Source organism: Oenanthe melanoleuca, chromosome 14 (assembly GCF_029582105.1).
Source record: "Oenanthe melanoleuca isolate GR-GAL-2019-014 chromosome 14, OMel1.0, whole genome shotgun sequence".
Classification (NCBI taxonomy): domain Eukaryota; kingdom Metazoa; phylum Chordata; class Aves; order Passeriformes; family Muscicapidae; genus Oenanthe; species Oenanthe melanoleuca.
Window position 1 is genome coordinate 14527364 of NC_079348.1, and position 15184 is coordinate 14542547.

Genomic DNA, 15184 nt, shown 5'->3' on the forward strand with positions numbered 1-15184 from the left:
CCTCTCCAGCTCTCTTGGAACCCCTTTAGGCCCTGGAAGGGACTCTAAGGGTCCCCCCAGAGCCTTTCCTTCTCCAGATGAGCACCCCCAGCTCTCCCAGCCTGGCTCCAGAGCAGGGGGCTCCAGCCCCCAGTGCATTTTTGTGGAGGGTAGCAGGCAGAGGCAGAGGAGCAGAGCTGCCTGTGTCCACCATGCCAGCCAAGTACTCAGCAGCCAGCCTGTGCCAGCCACGGTGCCACCAATGCTCGTGGAGCCCTGAGGCAGCCGGGCAGCACCCGGCAAACCAGGCCAATAAATATTGCAGTGGCAGCAAGGGCGGCTTCCCAACGGCCCCGCCGCACCCACCATCCATTATTCAACGCATTTCCCTCTGTAAATATGGAGGTGAATTATTGATGGGGCTCAGCCCCCTCCCCCTGCCCAGCCTGGGCCTGGCTCAGGGCCCTGCCCGACTGCTGCCTGCCCTGCCCACACCCCCTGTGCCAATGCCACGCCAAGCCCTGCCAAAAAGCTGATCCTGGCAACCCCTGGGATGACAAGGAGCTGAAGCACGGGAATGCAGCTTTCAGTGCATGGAGCAGGGGACAGGGACCTGGCCCTGAAGCCCCAAGGGGTGGTTGGCACATCCATCCATCAATGAACAGAAACTGAGGACCTTCTTGCCTGCCAGCTCCTCCCAGACCCAAGATTAAAGCAAGGGAATTATTATGGCTTCTCGATTTGGGATGGAGAAAGTCAAGGCCCGATGGAGGGGCATCAAGGCAAGAGCATCCTGCTCATGGCCAAGCTCTGTGGCCTCTGAGGGTGCTCCATGTAGCCTGGAAGCAGGATGCAGCCTAGATCCTCTGCTGGCCCCAGCCCATCCTTTTCACCCTCACAGCATCCCTGGCCTCATCCAGCTCTCCTGGAGCAGCCAGGGAGGGAGAAACCACCCAAAAAATAGCTCAGGAGCGCTGTCAGTTGCCGATGGCACATCTGGAAAACCCCACGGGATGCACGGCAGTCGGCGTCTCCCGAGGACAGCGCTGCCAGCACAGCGGGGCCGTGGGACGGGGCTGGTGGTGCGAGCGGAGGTGCCAGCAGACAGCCCGGCTCGGTGGCAGCGTCCCGGCGAGATGCAGCCTCCGGGGACCAGCCCAGCCCTGTGCAGACAGTCTGGCGCCGCTCCCGGCTTGGATCAGCCGCTGCTGCCTCCGCTCACGCTGCCCGACAGCGGAGCTGGGCCGCCGATGCTTGGACATGTGTTAAACTCGCTTGAAAGCAGGAGAAGGGGAGGGGAGAGAAGAGAGAAACTCGAAACCAGCGGCTCGATGCTTGGCAGCAATTAGAGAAGTAAACAGAACGTGCACCAGGGTGTCTCACACAGCCACAGAGCACCAATCCAAAGAGATAATTACCAGGTGGCACAGAGAGGCTGGCGCTGCGGAACCAGGCCCGCTGGGCACGCTGGTTACTCCCAGGGAGAGGGCAGGTGGTGGCACAGGGGCAGCCCCAGGCCTCGGGAGCCCAAGGGGACAGTCACAGGAGGAGACAGATGCTGACAAGTCGCTGGACTTACATGCAGCCAGCAGGAGGTTTTGGCACCGCATCCAAGCAGCTCAGTGCTCGGCTGGCCGAGCTCAGGGAGGCCGAGCTCAGGGAGGCTCAGTGGGCTCAGCAGATTTCCCACTCCTGCCTTGGAAAGCTGAGCCAGGTCTCCCCTGCCCAGGGTGCTCAGGCTGCCTGTCCAGAGCACAGAAATCCTAAAATTTGAGTGAGCTGGGAAGTAACTTCAAATAGAAAGATGGACAGAGATTCGAGCCTCTGAGCACAGGAGGATCTGGACAGCTGGGGGGAAGCCAGGCAGGCATTTCTCTCTGAGGAGATGAGCAGGCAAGAATTTGGGTGTTCCTACCACCCCCAGGCGTGGAACTTGCTTGAGGAAAGACTCCAGTGTGGAGAAGGTGTGCTGGGGCCACGGGCTGGGGAGGGGAGTGGCTCCAATAGCTGTCGTCTCTGGCACCAAGGGGCAGTGCTGGCATCTGCCCTCCTGTGCCACAGGAAAGGCCCAGCCTGCAGCCAGGCACCCTCGCAGTTCCTGCAGCCAGGACTGAGACCACATTACTCTGATGTCGAAAGTGCAGCTCCCACAGTCCCTGCAGGTCACAGCTGCTGTGTGCAGGGGCACCCAGAGCACAGCCTGCACCTCCCCAAGGCCTCCCAACCCAGAGACAGGGGATGGACAGGCAAACATAAAGCTTGCCTTGGAGCTGTCAGCACACACCCTCCCTGATGTTCCAGCAGCTCCATGAACACCTCCTCATGCTTTTTTGGCCACTTCAAAGCAGCAAGAGAGCAGAGATTTGTCCTTTTCCCTTTTCCCTGTCATCTCACTGTTCGCAGAATGCATGACTGGGCTAAGCACACCATCACCATCATCAGCATTGTTCAGTGCTCTGTACAACCCTTGCTCTGCGATCCCACAGGAAGGGCCCAGATTTTCAACCCCCCTCTGCAACAGCCCCCCTTTGCTCTCTCAACAGGAGCATCTCCCAGGAGTGGAGAGCCTGCTCCCAGCCCAGTGGGAGAAAACCTGACAAAAGCGAAGGTCAAAGTCCTTCAGTCTCCTGAATCCACTCCAGGGTGCACATTTCACAGGATACGTCACTGCCAGAGAAGTCACTCCATTCAGGAGGGGTTTGTCACCCACGGTAAGTGATGATGCAGTGGTGAGGGGCGGATTTGACGCAGGGAGAGAGAAGAAAGCCAGGGTCTAAGAGCCTGTCACCAAAACATTGCACAGACAATGAGGATGCTGGGATGAGCAGGATGGAAACTACCCGGAAGACAGAGCTTGTCCAAACTGTTGGCGAGTTTACTATCTCCACGTGGTAGTGACGAGGGATGAGGGCCTTAAGAGTCGGGCAGGGCCATCAATCACCCTGTTAGTGCCTCCCTGCATGGAGATCCCTGGCTCCTGGATCAGACAGTTATCCAGGGATCGGGGGTGAGCTCTGGGACAGCAGGGCTTGGAGCCTACAAAGGGCTCCGTGTCAGCTGCACTGGAGGCCACGGGAGACCCCGGACTGGCCGGTGTGAGAGTCCCCGGCCCTGCCAAGGTCAGCACCGCGGACAGACACAGTGCTGGTCAGCACCACGGACAGTGGCTGAGTCGATCAGCACCACGGACAGCTGAGCTGGTCAGCACCACGGACAGCAGTGCCGGTCAGCACCATGGACAGTGGCTGTGCCGGTCAGCACGGTGGGCAGTGGCTGTGCCGGTCAGCACGGTGGGCAGTGGCTGTGCCGGTCAGCACCGTGGGCAGTGGCTGTGCCGGTCAGCACCATGGGCAGTGGCTGTGCCGGTCAGCACCACGGACAGCAGTGCCGGTCAGCACGGTGGGCAGTGGCTGTGCCGGTCAGCACGGTAGGCAGTGGCTGTGCCGGTCAGCACCATGGACAGCGGCTGTGCCGGTCAGCACGGTGGGCAGTGGCTGTGCCGGTCAGCACGGTGGGCAGTGGCTGTGCCGGTCAGCACGGTGGGCAGTGGCTGTGCCGGTCAGCACGGTGGGCAGTGGCTGTGCCGGTCAGCACCATGGGCAGTGGCTGTGCCGGTCAGCACCATGGACAGCAGTGCCGGTCAGCACCATGGACAGTGGCTGTGCTGGTCAGCACGGTGGGCAGTGGCTGTGCCGGTCAGCACGGTGGGCAGTGGCTGTGCTGAGCAGCACGGTGGGCAGTGGCTGTGCCGGTCAGCACGGTGGGCAGTGGCTGTGCCGGTCAGCACGGTGGGCAGTGGCTGTGCCGGTCAGCACCATGGACAGCAGTGCCGGTCAGCACCATGGACAGTGGCTGTGCTGGTCAGCACGGTGGGCAGTGGCTGTGCCGGTCAGCACGGTGGGCAGCGGCTGTGCTGGTCAGCACGGTGGGCAGTGGCTGTGCTGGTCAGCACGGTGGGCAGTGGCTTTGCCGGTCAGCACCATGGACAGCAGTGCCGGTCAGCACGGTGGGCAGTGGCTGTGCTGGTCAGCACGGTGGGCAGTGGCTGTGCCGGTCAGCAGAGTGGACAGTGGCTGTGCCGGTCAGCACGGTGGGCAGTGGCTGTGCCGGCCAGCACCACGGCCAATGGCTGTGACAGGGTCAGCACCACGGACAGCTATGCCGGCCAGCACCGCGGCCAGCGACACCGGCAGGGACACCAAGCCAGCGAGGATCCACCCCTGCCACACCAGGTCCTTGAAAAGGAACATACACCACTCCTCCAGGGCCCTGCGAACATCCAGTATTGCTCCAACAGATCCTTGTAAGAGATCCTGCTATAACCCAGCAGGCTCCTGTGTAGGTCTGCTACTGCCCTGCCAGATGCCTGAGAGAATGCATGATTGCCTTACAAACTCCCCGTGAGATCCTGCTGTCCCCCGCCGCTGCCCCCCAGCTCCCCTCGGAGCTTTGTTATTGCCCTGCCAGGACCCAGGGCTGCTGCTGAGGGCTGTCAGCACTGCTCCGGCGGCAGAGAGGTGCGGCAGCGAGCAGCCCTCGCTCCCGGCTGCCGGCACACACTCACACACTCAGGGGGGTGTGCGGACGGACAGACGGACACGCAGGGCCCCGCGGAGGGGGGGTGCCCCGGCTCGCACACGCTCACACTCTGCCGGAGCCGCCGCGTGCACGCGCGCCCGGGGTTGCATCAGCTGAATTCATTAGCCCGTCTATTTTTACTAATGCAGCAAATCAAGTTGCTCTACAGGCGGAGAAAACACACCCGACACGGAGCGCCGTGGCGGAGCACGCAGCCGAGGCTTTTGTCCAGCACTCCTGAGGGGATGAGCTTCCCGAGGCTGCCGAGGCTCTGCGCGGGGCCCCAGCCCAGCGAGGCTCCTGCCTGGGGGGCTGAACCTGCCATAAACACATCCCTCTGCAGAGCTCCGTGCTGAGCAGCTGCCTCCTGCTCTGATCCCACCGGGTCAGAACACTGCCCGTGCTGTGAGCAGTGGCTGTGCCACCGCCGACCCCCGAGGCTGGGTCTCTTCATAGGGCTTGGATCACCCCAGCAATGCAGAGGAGCCTCTAAAGATTCTGGAGGAGCCACTGGCTCCCCTGGAGATCGAGGGGCAGTGGTTGTGTTTGGGTAGGGAGATGCAGTACCTCTGTGTGTGTGTATGTGCAGGTGGATTTGAGCTCCCAGGCTCGGCACTCACACAGGTGAGCTGGGAGAGAGGCTCAGAGCACAGCTCCAAACTCAGTGCTACCTTTTTCTTGCTGCACAGTCCAGGAATGCTCGGTAGGGAAGGGCCTTGCCTCTCCACCTGGCTCTGGAGACCTGCTGCTTGTGTGATGGGAGCTGGGGAAGTCCCTCCTGGGGCTGCTCTGAGAGCTCCTGGGGAGACCCAAGGGCTGAGAGCAGCTTTCCTATTCCCTTGATTGCTCCCAACGATGCCAAGGATCTCATCCCCCCCTTCCAGTGGGCAAAAAGGCTTAGGGGGGGGCTGGGACGATGACTGCTTTGAGAGCCATTGCTGGGGGCTGCTGCTGAATCCACTGCTGGGTCTTGCAGCTCATGGCCAAGCAGCGGAGCTGTCACAGTAGGAACCCCCAGCACTGCAATCTCTCAGGTCCCACAGCCTTCCCAAAGGTCAGGCTCAGGCTTTGCAGGGTCAGCCCCATGCCCAGGGAGCCAGGAAAAGCTGCTGAGGTGCCAGCACCAAGCTCTGCTCGGGTCCCCACCACTTTGGGCTTTGCTGAGAGAACAGCTCCTGTCTGGAGGCACTGAGGGATGCAGCTCCTGTCCCCCCAGCCCTCAGCATGGAGGCAGAGCTCCAGCCCCAAGCCTGGCCAAGCAAAACTTCCTCCCATCAGGGTTCCCTCTCACCACCGAGCCCCTCCTGCAGCAGCTTTCAGCTTCTCTGCTAAACCCCTAGACAGAGACAGAGAATTCTGGCCTCTCTCCTTTTTCCAGGCAGCCCCCTGTCCCCTTGGGAGGAACACCCCACCCCAAAGGACCACGGGAGGGACAGATCCATGGCAGAGCTGGACCCCTGGTCTCCTCCCCTCCAGCCTCCTCTGGAGATCTTGACTCTCACACCATGGAAGGATGCTCATGCTAAAGCTTCTCCCTGCTGCCCACTGACCGAGGCAAGAAGAGGGAGCAGCTCCTCATGTGCTGGGTCCTGCCCAGCCTGGCCTCCTCTCGCTACAAGCCCAGCCAGAGCCCAGTGACAGCTCCCAGTGTGCCCCAGCCCTTCCCTCTGCCCCTCCTGGGCCCAGGAAGGGGTGAAATGCAAGATGCCATGAGGAGCCAGGACAGCACAGGATGTGGATGTGCTCCTCATGTGCTGCTGGGACGGCAGCAAAACCAAACCCTTCATCCCTCCCGACACAGCCACAGCCACACAAGCACTGATGCCCCTTTCTCCAGGGCTCGGGGGTCTGGATGGCAGCTGGGGTTGGAGTCAAACAGCCGGGGTTGGGGTTGGCAGCTGGGGTTGGGGTCAAGCTGGGGTTGGGGTCAAGCCACAAGCCTTGGCACGAGGCTGGTGGGACACCAGGGCAGCAGTGTCCAGCCATGGCACTCCTTGATGAAGTGAGCTGTGGGTGCCCAATATCAGCACAGGCTCCAAAAGCCATCAGGTGCCTCCTGGAAGCAAAGGCACCATCCTGCTCCTGCTCCTGCTTCCCCTGTGCAAGAGCTGGCATGCATCACCTCTCCAGCAGGGAGAAACCCTGGAGAAACAGTTCCTGCTGAACTATGCCCTCCCCAAACACTCTCCTCTTCAACCCTGAGCTCCTCCCGTGAGCCACCAGCCCCGGAGCACCCAGCACACGTGGCTGGTCCCCGTGGCATGTGGGCAGAGGTTGGAAGGGGGTGGGATGCTGCCAAAGGAGCTCTGCTCGCCCGCGCGCCCAATCCTGCTCCCTCCCACACCGTCCGCACCCACTCGCCTCCCAAATTCCCTTTCCACTCTCTGGGTGCTGCTCGTTCTGGGGAGCAGGAGGAGATGGGAGATGGGGAAACAGCCACAGGCAGCATGATGTGGTTTTGCTATGGAGCTGCCAGAGCTGGAGCCAGGCACAGCTTAAATCTGCAGAGCAGAGGGGAAGGATGCAGCCTCCAAACTCAAAGAGCTCCCATCCAGTTGTCCTTCTGACTGGCCACCTCCTCGTGGGGTGGTCAACACGGCTGTGACCCCACTGGAGGGGACAAGGGAACCCTTTCCCCACTCTCACCTTACCCTGGCCCAAGTGGGGGTCACTCCTTCCCCAGGAGCAGGATTTGGGGTGGCATGAGGGTCCCACTGCCAGGGATGCTCGTCCTGCTGCTCTCCACTGCTGTGGAGCTGCTGGCACGGGGAGGGGAGCATGCAAAGGGATCGATGTGGGGGAAGCCAGCTCGGGGAAAAATAGATATCTAGCTCATTAAATATGGATGCTTGAGTGAGTCCTCCCCACTCTAAAGCCACCTCCCTCCCTCTTCCTGGTAGCCGGAGTGAAATCAGCACCCAGCTTCCAGAGGAGGGGAGATGCCAGCACGGCACGGCGCTCCCTCTGTGCCTGCTGCTCCCAGCCTGAGCCCCTCGGGGGGCTGTGCAGGGGCCCTGAGACACCCCCAGACCCTGGGCAGAGGGTGGGCATGGAGAGGGTCTGCCAGGAGCATCCCTGCTGCAGGGACTGCCCGGCTCCGGCCTCCCCTGCCCAGGCACTGCCACGTCCCACCAGCACCAGCAGATGCCCAAAAGGCAGAGCCACCTCAGCCCAGTGCCCCATGGCACCCCTGCACCTCCACATGGCCAGGATCTTGGGGGTCTCTAGCTGGTTGCTGTTCCTCAGGTTCCCCCAGCTATGCTCAGCCCCAGTCATTCCATGGGGTAAAATCTGCCTGGTTCCCAACCCCACACGCTGATCCCTCTGCCCATCCCCATCCTCCACACCATCAAAACAAACTCCTTGTTCCCATCTTGGACTGATAGGAGATCCATGGCCCCATGCGGGGCTCTGCAGGACCCTGCTGTGGGGCTCAGCCCCCTCGGCCCCATCCCAGCCATCCCTCCATCCCCTGGGCTCTGGGAATGGGGGGAGGCTGCTCCTGTGCCCCCATCCCTTGGCTGGTGTCACCCTGCATCCACAGAAAGCCACACCGAGGTTTTGGGGTGTTTGGATGCTTGAGTGCAGCCTCGGGGATGCCAACGGTGACACCAGGGAGGACAAGAGGAATTTTAGAGGCTGGCAGCAGAGGTGGAAGGGGGCAAACATCAACCCCACACTGGAGCGACCCTGTCCTTACACCCCCATCCCAGAGCAGCCCTGCATCCCGCGGGATCCACCTGATCCCCTCTTTTCCCTGCCTTTACCCACCTGGTGATGCTCTGCCATGCTGGTGGGGGGGGACATAACACATCACCTCACCCCCCCACATCCACCCCCTCCCCAAGCCAAGGGGGCGGAGGGGGCAGCATCACTGGGGCGGGGGAGGGTCACGCCGACCACCATCCTCTGCTGAGCGACCGGGAGGCGGGGGCGGAGGGGGGGCCACCGGACCGGGAGCCCCGGGGCCGGGCCGGCTCCGCCGCCGTTATATAACGCGGCTCCATGATGCGGGATGCGGCTGGGGGTGGTTGCGGTGCCGGTGCCGGTGCCGGTATCGGTACCGGTAGAACGGGCACCAGCACCGACCCCGGCATCGGCACCGACCCCGGCACCGGCTTTGTGTGGGAAAGGGTTTTCCCGAGCGGCTCTTACCTCCAGCCCTGTCTCCCGAAGCTCATGCCATGCCTTGTGCCCGTCTTCTTTCGGTTGCAGCAAAAAATCCCACCAGGAAGAAAACGGCGAATAATCTCCCCAAAAATCACCGTTGGCAAAGGGGCCGGATCCCGCCCGGCCCCCGCCCCAACCCCGCGAAACAACAGGAAAAATAAGCGGGGAGTGGAGGGGGGGAATAGGGCCGGATCCGGATCCGGGGGGATGGAGAAGGGGGGCCCTGCTGCCAGCCAGCCCCGGGAGCTGGGAGCACACGCACACGCGCGTTTGCACACACGCACACGCGTGTCACAGCCGAGGCTGTTAAAGGGACACGGTCACCGGCAGCGACAGCCGAGCGCGCCGGGAAAGCAGCGGCAGCGGGAGAGGCGAGGTGAGGGTGCGGGACACGGGGAATGGTGCGGGGGGTGCGGGCAGGGCTGGGCTGGCAGCTGGGTGTGCAGGGAGAGAGGGGTGGTGGGTGGGGGAATGCAGGGGTGGAAGGATGGGGGATGGAAGGATGGAGGGGGGATGGAGAGATGGAAGGATGGAAGGAGGGGTGGAAAAATGGAGGGAAGAATGGGGAGATGCGGGGAGGGCTGGAGGGAGGAATGGAGGGATGAAAGGATGAATGGAGAAGCTGAAGGATGGAGGGAAGAATGGAGAGATAAGGATGGAGGGATGAAGAAATGGATTGGTGACAGGAAGGGATGGAGGGGTTGAGGAAGAAATGGAAGGATGGAAGGATGGATGGAGGGGTTGAGGAAGGGATGGAGGGATGGGGTGAATGGAGAAGTAAAGAGAGGGAGGGTTGGAAGGCTGAACAGAGGGACGGATGGAAGGCTGGATGGACAGACAGATGCTTGCTCTGGCTCTCTCCCCACCAGGGCATGGAAGGCTGGAGATCCAGGTGCAGATCTTGGTGCAGACCCTGCTGCAGACCCTGCTTACCCCGGCAGCCACCTCAGGCTCTGCTGACAGCCTCTGGGGCACAGCGGTGACACTCGACCCCGTGCCAGCACCCCGGGGTGCAGCAGGCACCCAGCACACTGTGCCCACATGCTGAGGGGAATCACCTGCCCGAGCCTCATCTGGCACTGTGCCCTGCTGGGGGCTGTCCCATTGCTGTCCCCCATTTCCCAGCACCCCCAGCTCAGCACCCACCCAGCACCCCCAGTTTGGACCCAGCTTCACCCCTGCTTCCCAAACTGGAAGGAACTGGCCAGCAGCCACGTTTAACCCCATCCTCCCTGCCTTCCCCTGGCACAGCCCCATGTGGGCAGCAGGTCCAGCTCGGCCCAGCTGGCCCTGGGGAAGCCGAGGGAGCTGCTGGATCCGGCGCCTGGCTCCTGCCTCCATTATTTATAAGGCAGGTTGGGTTTCACACGGCAGCTGGGAGGGGGCTTGGGGGAGGAGACTGTGCACACGCTCACACTCACACTCACACTCACACTCACACTCACACTCACACTCACACTCACACTCACACTCACACCCTGCCCAGTGGGTCACAAGTGCAGGAGAAGGTGCTGGAGGGGACAGTGACTGCAGGGATGTGTGGATCCATGGCCTCCTCCAGGTGTCTCGTGTTTCCCCATCGCCTGAGGAGCTGCAGGTCCTTCTCCCCACAGTCCCTTGTCCCCCAGCAGGGCCCTGTCCCCCGTGATGCCTGGTCCCTCAGGAGATGCTCCAGGGGAATTCACCAGCAGCAGCCTGGGAGCAGGGGTTGTGCTCCAGCCCTTGGGGACACACTCTGCACCCAGAGCAGGCAAAGTGCCACTGGGGCCCTGGATGGTCCCTGATGTCCCTTTGGCACACCTTGGCCCATTGTCACTAAACCCTGTCACCTCCAGGACTCAGGGGGAAAAAGTTGTTGTGGCCCCACAGCAAACGTGCTCGGGACATTTTCGTGCCAAGAAGGCTGAAAACTCCTTCAACAGGAGGAGTCTCTGGGCAAGAGGAGACTCCACGTGTGTGTGTGTCCCTGGGGAAGGGGACACAGCTGGGGTGTCACCAGCCCAGGGGGTACCCACACCCTGGGTTCCTGATGTGCGGTGCTGGTCACCCCACTTCACTCTGGAGCCACAGGTCACCACCACAAGCCCCCCTGGGCCCCCCCTCCGTGGGGTCTGTCCCCCCTGAGCACCAGGACGATGGTGGCCAATGCCCCCACTCTGGGACCAGCAGCCAAGAGCCAAGCAGCACCTCTGCTCCCCTCCCATCCCTGCACCCCGGGGGTGCTGTAGCTCGCACCCAGCCCGTCCCCGCGGCGCTGGGAGCCCGGGCCGAGCCCTCCCGAGCGGCCGGAGCGGTCCCGGTGCCTGGACCGCAGTGCGCCGGGGCCGTCGCCGCAGCAACCGCCGTCGCCTAGCGCCGCTGTCTCCCGGTAACCCGTCGCCTAGCAATGGGGGATTTTTCACAGCTCGGGATGAAGAGTTGAAAGTTATTTTTAGCCCGGGTTGCGAATCAATAGGCAGCTCCATTCGCTGCCCCGCAGGATGCAGGCGCGGGGGCTCGGCTGCGCGGCGGGAGCGGGGCGGTGATGGGGAACAGGGGGGGCTGTCCATCCTGGGGTCACCCCCTGGCACGGCCGCGGGGCCCTCCGGGGCTCAGCCCCTCTGTGTGACCCCAGGGCTCAGAGCTCTTCCTTGCCGAGGATCTGATTCCCCCTCAGGTTCCCCCATCCAAGCCGCGTGTGGGTGAGGGTGGGTGGGGATGTGGGGACTTCCAGGCTTCTGTGGGGCCCCTTGCAGAGCCATGGGGATGGTCACACTGCTGCAGGGACCAGTGGATCCTCTTCTCACTCTGGGAAACCTCATCTTGTTGTGGGGGCTCTCAACCAACCATGAGGACTCTTCTCCAGCTGCTGGGAGCCTCATCCTTTCACAAAAACCTCCTCCCACTTGTGTGGACCCCCACCTGGCCATGGTGACCCACCTGCCTGTGGGACCCACACCTTGCCATGGCACCCACACCTTGCCACGGGATCCACACCTTGCCATAGGATCCACATCTGGCCATGGGATCCACACCTTGCCATGGGATCCACACCTTGCCATAGGATCCACACCTTGCCATGGGATCCACACCTTGCCATGGGATCCACACCTTGCCATAGGATCCACATCTGGCCATGGGATCCACACCTTGCCATGGGATCCACACCTTGCCATGGGATTCACACCTTGCCATAGGATCCACACCTTGCCATAGGATCCACACCTTGCCACGGGATCCACACCTTGCCATGGGATCCACACCTTGCCATGGGACCCACACCTTGCCACGGGACCCACACCTTGCCATGGGACCCACACCTGGCCATAGGATCCACACCTTGCCATGGGATCCACACCTTGCCATAGGATCCACACCTTGCCATGGGATCCACACCTTGCCATGGGATCCACACCTTGCCACGGGATCCACACCTTGCCATGGGATCCACACCTGGCCATAGGACCCACACCTTGCCATGGGACCCACACCTTGCCACGGGATCCACACCTTGCCACGGGATCCACACCTTGCCATGGGATCCACACCTGGCCATGGGGTCCACACCTTGCCATAGGACCCACACCTTGCCATGGGATCCACACCTGGCCATGGGATCCACACCTTGCCATAGGACCCACACCTTGCCATGGGATCCACACCTGGCCATGGGATCCACACCTTGCCATGGGATCCACACCTGGCCATAGGACCCACACCTTGCCATGGGATCCACACCTGGCCATGGGATCCACACCTTGCCACGGGACCCACACCTTGCCACGGGCCCCACACCTGGCCATGGGACCCCTCCTTTCCATGCAGACCCCTGCTTTGATATGTGGACCCCATCTTTGCTTTGGGGATCCCCACCTTGCTGTTAGGGACCCCTGCCCTGCCTTGAGGCCCCTCCTGACCGGCTCCCTGAGCTCCCCAAGCCTTTCCAGGGCACATTCCCACTCTTAGGGACACCAGCCTGGGAGTCTGGATGAGAGGGGGCACTCAGAGGGGACAGAGCCCGCTGGGTTGCATGGAGAGGAGCTCGGGTTATCCCTGCACGTCCCCAGGGATGGGCTGGGAGCTGAGCTGAGGCTCCTGAGCTATTTTTTAAAGACAAGGTGGGTGCCTCCCACAGCCGCAGCTCCTCCGGGTGCTCAGCTGGGCGGGAGAGTCCCCACGCAGCCTGGGGGGATGGGAAGCTGGATGGAGACAGGCTGGGGACCCCCAGCCTCTGAGCAGCCCTCCGAGGTCCCAGCTGCCCCAAATCCCCCTTTTGCTTTTCCAGGAGGGTTTTGCCCCTGGGCACAGCCTAGGCTGGAACACCCCTGCCCATGCTATCACCCACCCGTGGGACAGCGTGGAGGGTGCCCAGAACCACCCCACAAGGACATTTTGTGGGCAGAGTGGATGTCCCAGGGACCTGCCAGAAACTCCAGGGAGGTGGGGGGATGGGGAAGAAAAAACTTTGGGGTGACCCAGCAGAGACAGGATCATCAAATTCCAAAGGAAGCAGCCAAGGCCCTCCTGCCGTGGAGCACTGAGTGGGTCTGGGACAGAGCAATCCTGGATGAGTCAGAGTGGATCCGGAGGGGACATGGAGATGGTCAGGGGCTGGAAGAACCTGGCTTGTGGGGAAATGCTGGGAGAGCTGGGGCCGTCCAGCCTGGAGTAAACCTCCTGGCATCCTGGTGATACCTATGGGATCTTGGAAGAGCTATAGAGAGAGGCTTTCTCCGGGAACTGTAGAGACAGAAGAAGAGGGAACAGTTTTCAGCTGGAAAAGGGGAAGCGTTGAGACTGGATAAAAGGAGGAAACGCGTTGTGGGGGAGGCGGTGAGAAGCTGGAGGAGCTGTGGGAGTCCAGCGAGGCTGGAGCAGCCCGGCCTGCTGTGAGATGTCCCTGCCAGGGCAGGGGGGGCACCGGGTGCTCTCCGCAGGTCCTGCTGGATGAGTTGAAGCTCTGCTCCCCTGCGGGAAGTTTTTCCCAGCCCCACCGAGCCCTGCCGGGTCCCCTGTCCCGGCCGCCGTGCCCGCGGTCACCAGAGGGCACTGCGAGCCCGAGCATCCCCGAGCGGCCCGAGGGGCAGAGCGGGAGCCCGGAGCGGCTCCGGACCCGCAGCAGGGCCGGCGGCTTGGGGGGCTCCCGCTCGGACCCCCCTGTCCCACGGGGACAACACCCTTGGGCCAGCCAGGGACAGGGAGGGGGTGACCAGGGGACACGGCCGCGCCGGGGACGGCACCAGACAGAGCCCCGGGCACGGCTGGCTTCCCGCTGGGTGCCCAGGGGCGCTCCGCAGGTCTGAGGTGATCGCGGGGTGCTGCTGGAGCTGTGCCCGGTCCTGGCTCAGCCCAGCTAAGCCAAAGGGGCTCCGGGACCCCCCGAAGGCAGGATTGCCCCATATGGTGCGGAGGGAGGGAAGCCAGGGCTGGTGCTCCAGCTGGAGCCGAGGTTTCTCCAGTAACACCCAGTTAAGGTGGGTCGGGGGCGGTGGAGGGGACTGGGGTGCAGCCTCGCCCCGGGGCGCTGGCATTGGGACAGACACTGCCACGTGCCTGCGGGGATGGTGGCACCATGTCCCACCTCCCGGCACCCTGGGGTGTCCCAGGGAACATCCCCCTGGGCCGGGGGTCAGTCTCGGCGGGGGACAGCTCCCTGCGTGGGGACACCGGTCCTGGTGTCACCCTGCCGCTGGTGCCACGCCTCGCCCCTGGGCACCTGGCCAAAGCCATTCGTGGGGTCCCTGCCCAGCTGCGAGCCCAGCCGGTTCCACTTCCTCACTGCGTCACCCGGTGGCCCTGGGCCCGTGTCCCCCCATGGCGGGGTCACTGTGACCCTCCGCAGCACAGCCAGCCCCTCCACCCAGCCACCCCCTGGCAAGCCCCAGATGGCGACTGGTGGGCTCAGCACGAGGGCCAGCGGGCAGAGAGCCCCCCACACCCCGGCCCCCACCCCAGCCCCCCGACACCCCGACATCCCGACCCGCTCCACCTTAACCCACAGCCCCTCCGGCCCCTCATTTTCCACGGATTCCAGCAGCATGACTTCTTTCAGCATCATTTCATGGCCGGAGAGCTGTGAATCCTCCTCTCCCCGCCTGGCTCCCCCCTCCCCTTCCCCCCTTCCCCTTTTTCTTCCCACCATCCCAATTTACAATCCCTCATTTCCATTCCGCTCCACCCTCTGGCCGGGGACTTTGTTCCCGGCCTGTATCATCCCATCCCAATTGTTCCGTGTTTATTTCAAACATTTTGGCGGGCTGTCACTGGATGGAAACTTAATTAATGGTGGGGTCTGTGGTGGTGACACAATAGCGGCTGCGAGGGAGGGGGTGGGAAGAAATTCTCAGGTTTGAAGGGGGGAATTGGGGGTTCGGATGTGCATGAGCCCCGTGCCAGGCCCGGCGCCACGTGCCTGGGCTCCCCCGTTAGAAAAGTGTCTCCGTGGGGAGGGGGATGCTGTTGGTGATGGGGAAAGGTT